The sequence below is a fragment of the Globicephala melas genome, chromosome 1, assembly GCF_963455315.2.
Source record: "Globicephala melas chromosome 1, mGloMel1.2, whole genome shotgun sequence".
Lineage (NCBI taxonomy): Eukaryota > Metazoa > Chordata > Mammalia > Artiodactyla > Delphinidae > Globicephala > Globicephala melas.
In genome coordinates this window covers 155,780,966-155,789,399 of record NC_083314.1, presented here as the reverse complement: position 1 = coordinate 155,789,399, position 8,434 = coordinate 155,780,966, and positions in this window count along the sequence as shown.

Below are 8,434 nucleotides of genomic sequence, written 5' to 3'. Positions count from 1 at the left end.
GCCTCCCCTCTCAGAATCATTCCTTAGATAATGTGATCTTGTGTCTTCCCTCACTCCGTGCTGGAGACACCCTGAATCACTTGCATTTCCAACAATGCACTCCGCAGCCCACTGCCTAAAACACCCTACTCTGCCTGGCTGACTCTGACTCATCCCTCACAATTCAGGTTAAGCAACAGCTCATCAGGATGCTTTCTGAAGCTGAAGCTACTAGTTGTCCCCTAATATCCATTACCCTGCTTGTCCTTGGTCATAGAACACTGCTCTTCAGCTGGGCACAAAGTTTGCCTGGAGTAAAAGCTCTATTTCCCAGAATTCCTTGTAGCTAGGTGTGGCTCTGTGACTAAGTGCTAGTCAGCTTGTGAGCAGAAGGATTTTGTGCAACCTCCAGGAACTGTTTCTAAAGGGAGAGTGTGCCGCTTTCACGCCTTCCTCCTTGGGACTGACTGGAATGCAGCCGTGATGACCAGAGCTTGAGCAGCCATCCTGGACAACGATATGGAAGCATTGTGTTAAGGATGGCGGAAGACGGTAGAGCAATAAAACAGAAAGCACTGGGTTTCTGATGGTCATGGCTCCACCAGACTAGCTCTGGACTAGTTATTTCCAGACTTCTAACTGGTTGTAATGACTGCGATTTGGGGTTTTCTGTCACCTGCAGCCAAATCCAAGCCTCACTGATACACTTCCCTTGGATCGGCTATCTCTCTAGTCCCCTCAGCTCTGTCTGCCAACACCCTCCATTCTAATTGCCTAGTTCTATTTACTCAGCAGATTGTGAACTCAGGAGGGCAGGGTCCACGTCATCTACCAAGCACAGTGTCTAACAAATCAAAAAAAGTTAGTTTTTATTAACAACCGTGTGAAATACACGTTGAGGCATCCAGATTTGGGTGGAGCTGTGATTGAGGAGTTATTAGTATATTAGTATAGAATATAATACAGTCTATTAGTATAAATATGGTCACTGAAGTGGTGGGAGAGGATGGGGTAAATAGAAAAGAGGGTTAAAGGAAGAGGTCCTTTAAGGTCATGCTGAGGGGGAAATGCCCTAGAATGAGGCTGAGAAAAAAGCCTGAGAGCTGGCAAGGATCAAGCAAAGGGCTCTGGAGCAGGTGAGCTCGGAGACCACATGTGATTCCGGGGTTTCCTCCAGCAGCTTGCAGTAGACTGGCATAGAAGCAGAGAAAGCAATCAGTTGAGTTTGACCCAGGATGAGGACAGTGGAATGTGTCTGCAAAAGAAATGCCAGCCCGGTGGAGGAAAGACAAAGTAAAACTAGGAAGGGATGCTAGGTTGGGAGAGGATGGGGGTGTGTCAAGGGATGGGAGGTCCTGATGGGGTTGAAAAATAGGTGGCATGGACATGCAGACATGAGAGACCTGAAGAGAATTTGACATTTTTTCAGGGTGTAACCATGCCTAGGATAAAAACACGGTCACCAAATTGTGTATGTGTTTTTTTTTTTTTTTGGTTCTGCAGGACCCCAGCCTCCCTCAAAGTACTCCTGGGAGCTCTGGGCATCCCAGGGGCTTCTCACACATGCCCGGAGAATTCACTCAGGAGGCTCTCTCCTCTTTTTCCCTTTCTGCTTAGGATCTCAGTGGAACCATTGACTCTTGTCAATGCCGATGGCCAGTGAAAGCACTGCTGCTGGCGAAGCCCAAAGGGGGGGCTGATGTGACTGCTGGTGCCCACCTGGCTCTACACTGAGGCCACCCCTGCCCAAAGCTAAGGGCCCTAGTGTTAAAAGAAGCAGTTGTCAATGGCTCAGAGTTCTAGAGTCCAGGACATCTGAGTTTCCATCCTGGCTCTGCCACTAGCTCTGTGACCTTGAGCAAGTTAACTAACTTCTCTGTGCTTATCTGCAGAGGAGAGGATATTAAAGAACTTACTTCACGGGGATGTGGTGAAAATGAGAAATTCACTGAAACCACTTAGTACAGTGCCTGGCGTAGAGTGAGTGGTTAACACATGTTGGTTATTATGATTTTTGTTATTATGGTCCATCTTGCATTCATTAACTCATTTAACAAAAAGCTCTCGGCATTCCCCCGCATGTGCTCTGCGCTTCAGCCAAAATGGATTTCCTGACATTTCCTAGCACTTAGCATCTTGCCTCACCCCTCTGTGGCTTCATACATGCCGTTTGCTCTGTCTGGATGGTCCTTCACTCCTCGTCTGCCTGGCAAACTTGCCCTTCGAGCCCCAGCTAATGCCTGTTATCCTCAAGGGACTTTACAGACTGGATCAGATGCCTCCTCTGGGCTCGCACGTGACCAGGGCAGTCTCGTTGCACAACTCTGGAGGGACCCATCATATAGACCCCCAGACTTGTGCAACATGGCAATCCTGCCCATATCTCTCCTCTGTTTCCTTTTCTATCATAATTTTTTAAAATCAAATCCTTACTGTAATGATTTATTTACCTGCTGGTTTCTCCCTCTAGACTCTGAACTCCTTGAGGACTCTGCCTGACACAGAGTCAGGGCTCAGTGAATGCTCATCTGAATGAAGGGATCTTGGTCTCATCCTTGCATCCTGGGGCTCCTGAAGACTGGGAAGACAGAATGAACAAACATGAAACATGTTAAGAACTGAGCATGCTCAGGAGGTTCACAGCCCTGTGTGTTTTAGGTCGAGGCTTTTTTAAGACAAACAGAGCTGTGAGGGAGGATTCAGTGGTCACAGTGGGGGACTGGAGCTGAGATGTACAGAATGAGTGTGTGCTTGGGAAACCCAATGCTCCACACTTCTGGAATGCTTCGCTCTGGGACAGGAAGAATTCAAGCCCTCCATTCCCCATGATTTTCATCTGGTCCAAAGTGAAAGAAGTAATCATTTCAAAGCTCTTAATGGGACTGCCCTGGTGGTGCAGTGGTTAAGAATCCGCCTGCCAATGCAGGGAACACAGGTTCGAGCCCTGGTCCGGGAAGATCCCACATGCCGCAGAGCAGCTAAGCCTGTGTGCCACAACTACTGAGCCTACGCTCTAGAGCCCACGAGCCACAACTACTGAGCCCACATGCCACAACTACTGAAGCTTGTGTGCCTAGAGCCTGTGCTCTGCAACAAGAGAAGCCACCGCAATGAGAAGCCCGCACACTGCAACCAAGAGTAACCCCCACTCGCTGCAACTAGAGAAAGCCCACACGCAGCAACGAAGACCCAACGCAGCCAAAAATAAATAAATAAATAGATTTATTTTTTTTTAAAAAAAAGCTCTTACAAGGACATTAGATACCCAAGAGGAACTATCATAGGTTAATGCTCTTTGCAGGCTTGTTTTTATATATGGTAGGCTGGGGCATAGCCTGAAACAAGAGGATGTGCTCAGAGGATCTGCCATTGCTCTAAAAGATAATTCGAGTTATCCCCACTATGGGCAGGGACCCAATTATAAGGCTCTTAGGAAAGTGTTTTTCTTCCTCAATATGGATTTAGACTATACTGTTGCTGAGAATAAACACTTGTATTTTATAGGCGTATGTGTGTATGTGTGTTTTTGATCTGCATTTAACCACTCTATCCCCCACCCCGCCATCCCCACTCACCCAAAAGGCCAAATCTGAACAATGAGGAGGAGGCATAGCTTGTTACTTCTCATTGGTGGAAAGACTTTAAAGGGACAGGACACTGAGAATCAAAATTGCCAAGCCCACCCTAGGCTGCTTGGTGAAGGCTATTTCCTGTACCTTTGCATGCTCTTGCTGTGAAATTCGTCTAGACTGAACATTCAGACTTTGGCGAGTGTTCTGCTGAGTGTTTCTTATCCTGTTGATTTGATCCCATGTGGCTTAGGGGGTGAGGTTTCCTGCACAGAGCCTAATGGAGACTGCCCAATGAAGAACTGAAAAGGTGGTCTCTTTCCGTGGGTGTGAGGGAAGGAAGATCTGAGACAGGAGAATAAAGTTAGGAACTGAGTGTACTCATGAGGGGACATCCTGTTAACAGGTTTTGGTTGTTTTTTCCCTCGGGCAGTCATGTGTCATGTACAATTTTCAATGATTTTTCCCAGTTGTATTTCCCTACAGGAATTCCTGCTCCTTCAGTGAATTCTGTCACCAGCACATAGGCCTTGCATTCATGGCAGCGTCGTGGAGTGAGCATGTCCAGCGTTGGGGCTGGGGAGGAGTCCTGCTGGGCAAAAGGCTCCAGAGCAAATGGGGGAGGAAGGGGAATAAAATGTGGAGAGGTCCATTGTAAGGGAGAAAGCAGTCAGGGTAAGGGGATGGACTTGAGCAAAGGCTTCGGTGAGCCCTGGAAATTACCTCTTCTGGGGCCCAAGAGCTTCAAGCCCTACTCCTGGCTGGAACAGAGAGTGGGGTGACATCTCGGGGAAAGGAAAGGAAAGGTGGGGGTAGGAACCCCTTGCTCTCACCCCATGGTTGCCATGAGCTGCACCTGTGCTTCCTCACTACACTGCTCTGTGGGAAGGTACTTGATAACAAGCAGAATAGATCCTGCCCACCTGAGGACACCTCCACATGCCACCTGCCCTACCCTTCGCTTCTCATTCTTCCTGGTGACCAGGGAAGTCTTCGGCACCTCAAGGAAGGTTACTACCACCTTCACTTTGGCCTTCTCCTCTGGGAGGAGGAATTAAAGCTGCAAATCTCTAGGAAGAGAAGTGGGGCAAAGGGAGAAGCTTAAGAATTTGCTACTCTCCCTTCTGTAACCCCTTCCTCTCACCCAATATAAGCCCAGAGCCTGAAGTTCAGAGGACAGAGATCACAGCTTACCACCTAAGGTTTAGTACTCAGCCCACCCCAGCCCCAAAGTACAGCTCAGAGCCTTGAACCCAGAGCCCAAACAAGCCCAGCCCTGGTCCAAAGTCCAGCCCAGAACCCAGACCACAGAGCCCAGAGCACAACCTGGCCCAAAGGCTAGCCAGAGCCCAAGATCAGAGCTCAGAACTTAGAGCTGGACCCTCAGCCTACAACCCAGGTCACAGCCTAGAACCCAGAGCCAGAGGACCCAAAGCTCAGAGTCCAGAATTCAGGTCAAAACAAAGCCCAAAATCTAGAGCCCAGAGCAGCCTAGAGTCCAGCTCAGAACCTGCCCCAAAGCCTAGAACCCAGCACAGACTCATCTTAGTTCCAGAACTCAGAGTCCAACCTACTAGTTAGGGTGGCCTAGAACCCCACACTCAGCCCAGAGCCTAGCAGATCTTTGACGCTCCTCCTAGAGGCAGCCCCAAAGGCAGAGATCAAGACTGCAAGCCGAGGTGGAAGAATTCCAGATCTCAACCCTACTCCTGGCAGGAGGAAGTAAGGAGCTGGTGTTTGTGTGTGTGGCAGGGGGAGTGTTCTGTGGTCCTCCCAGTCCCGGTCTGGAGGGTTCATCTTGGGGACTCAGATACCAGGCAAAACAGGGCTTTCTCTGCAAGGGCTGGCCCTCAGAATCCCAATGGGATGGGAAACAGAGTCCCTCCACTGATGATTTGCTTTGTGACCTTGAACAAGTTCCTTCCTTTCTCTGGTCTCACTTCTACCAGAAAGGAAATTAGGAAGCGCTTTATGTAGACCCATAGTCCCAGAAACATGGAGGAAGGGGCTATTACAGCCCCTTCACTCATTTAGTCTTTCACTCATCATACCTTTATTGAGGACTTCCCTGGTGGCGCAGTGGTTAAGAATCTGCCTGCCGATGCAGGGGACACAGGTTCGAGCCCTGGTCCAGGAAGATCCCACATGCCGCAGAGCAACTAAGCCCGTGCGCCACAACTACTGAGCCTACGCGCTAGAGCCCGCGAGCCACAACCACTGAAGCCCGTGCGCCTAGAGCCTGTGCTCCGTAACAAGAGAAGCCACCACAACGAAAAGCCTGCGTGCCACAACGAAGACCCAACGCAGCCAAAAATAAATTAATTAATTATTTTAAATGTTAATTTCTTTCCTCTGATCCCTCTGATTGGCAGGATGTCTTTGATTAATAGACAGTGGAAAAACACTTTCTGATCTGGGTTTAAAACTTAAAGGTTGAGAGTCTTAAATTTAAAAAAAAATAGAATACTTGGGGGAGCTGTAAAGGTGGCCTTGTCAGTACTTTCACTGAGACTATTCGGTGTCCACCCAGCAACACAGAGATGAACAAAGCATGGATAATCTTATCCTCTGAGAAAGTAACATCTAATCATAGAGACAAGTGTAAGCAGACTAAGTTATGGAATGATGTGACAAAGGCCTTATAGAGATCTGTCTGAGTACACATTTGAAAACGTCAGCTTCTGTCTGGGGGGTAGAAGTCTGCGAAGGCTTCACAGGAGGTGGTAATGCAACCAAACCCTGAAGAATGAGTAAGAGTTCCTGAGACAGGGATGGACATGCCAGCCACAGGGAACACCACAGACATGGAAGTGTGTTGGAGGATGGTGGGTGCAGGAAAACTAAGCAGCTTGGACTGGCTGGGCATTTGCTGGCTGGGGATCTGGTAATCCCTGAGGCTGAGAAGATGGAGAGAGGCCTTGTATCCTCATCCTGAAGACACTGGGGAGCCAATAAAAGGATTAAATGCAGAGGAGTAAAATGACCACATCTGTACTTTATAAAGATGACACTGTCACTAGCCATCCTCAGACCCTCATCTCATCTCTCCTGGACTGCTGCAGCACTACCCTAACTGGTCCCCTCTGAGCCAATCTCCAACAACAGATGAATCTTTTTTTTTTTTTTAGTTTGGCCTCGCCACGTGGCTTGCAGGGTCCTAGTTCCCCGACCAGGGATCAAACCCGGGCCCTCAGCCCCTCAGCAGTAGAAGCACGGAGCCCTAACTACTGGACTGCCAGGGAATCCCCCAACAGATGAATTTTCAAAAAACAAATATGACCTTTTCATCCCCCTATTTATTGATTGATTGATTTTTTATTTATTTATTTTTGGCTGCATTGGGTCTTCATTGCTGCACGCGTGCTTTCTCTAGTTGTGGCGCGTGGGGGACTACTCTTCCTGGTGGTGCGCAGGCTTCTCATTGCGGTGGCTTCTCTTGTTGTGGAGCCCGTGCCCCTGCATTGGCCAGGGAATTCTTAACCACTGCACCACCAGGGAAGTCCCAAAATTAACATTTGTTGAGAGCCAACTGAAAGGTTTGTTTTGTACACATACATTGTCTCACCTGATCTTATAACATGATGATCTGATAAATTACAGATCAGATAAATGAGACTTAGAGAACTTAACTGACATGCCCAAAGTCACAGAGCTGGCTAGAGACAGAACTAGATTCAAATCCTGACGAGCCTGACTCCAGGCCACACTCTCTAAGGGCCCCAGCTATGCTTATCTCTTGCACCTAATCACCATGAGATCACGGGGTTACGTGTCTGAAGGTAGCCACCAAAAGCTGGAGGTCTCTGCATGCCAGTGGAAGTGGAAGCAGCCACTGCATGGTGTTGGGCTGTCCAGAGTGCTTTTTGTATAGATAGGTGAAAGGAGGCCCAGATGGGAGGCGGGACCTCAGGCAGGTTCTGCTTCTGCCACGTTGGTTTGTCTGAGTTCAACAAGTCCCTTACTCTGAAAGAGTCTTCCGGCTCTCAGAGGGTCAAGGCCAGCAGACCGAGGCACAGCTGCTATGCAGGAATAAGGAATGAGCATAAAGAGAAGGAAGGCAGAGGCCTGGCCAGCCTGTAAGAGAGCAGTATCACTCAGGCTTCAGTCCCCACCCCTTCTCCTGAGGCCAGGCTTTGGGCTTCTGCCCAGAGAGCACCTCACCTGATCTTGTACCCCGGAGCCTACCAGGCAGGTTGGTCCAGCCACTGGGGCTTCCTCAGAGCTGTGCCACGGCGTGGCTTTCTGAGCCAAGGCTGACCTACCCAGCTTCTTCCACACTATCATTCTCATGTCACCTCAGCAGTCAGAGTCTTCCTGGGAAGTAGGGCTGTCTCTCTCTTCTGGAGAGGACCTTGAACCTGGGGGAGTCAAGGATGAGAAGATGCAGAGGCTCTAGGTAGGGAAGGGGGCACCAAGTATCCCAAGGAGTCTCTGGGCACTCTCCATGTCCCTCAGCCCCAACTGAGGCTCAGAAATTAGACCCATCACCCAGCTCAGTCCTGAAGCCCGGATAGGAGGCTTCCCCATGGAGTGATCAGCCTTGAGTTGGGGGATCAGCCTCGAGGCCTCTCCTGTCTCTCTATTGCCCAACCAACATCTAGGCAGGAACTGGTAGCCCTCAGATGACTTCAGGGGCCCTCAGCTACTTCCTTCCCAAAGAGTCTCTCTTGGGACCCTCAAGAGTCCCTCCTTCTTACTTTCTGCCCTTCCATTTCCCCGCAGGGCAAACAAAAGGGCTAGGTGGGGGAATAGCCTCAGGCAATAGCTTGCCCAGCCCTAAGCTCTTCAACCTGGCCATTCCCTGGCCTCAGGCCTCAGACCATCACCACTTAGGGTATAAACTCACTAGTGGCTCTTGAGATAAGTATGTTTTAAGGCATGGGCTG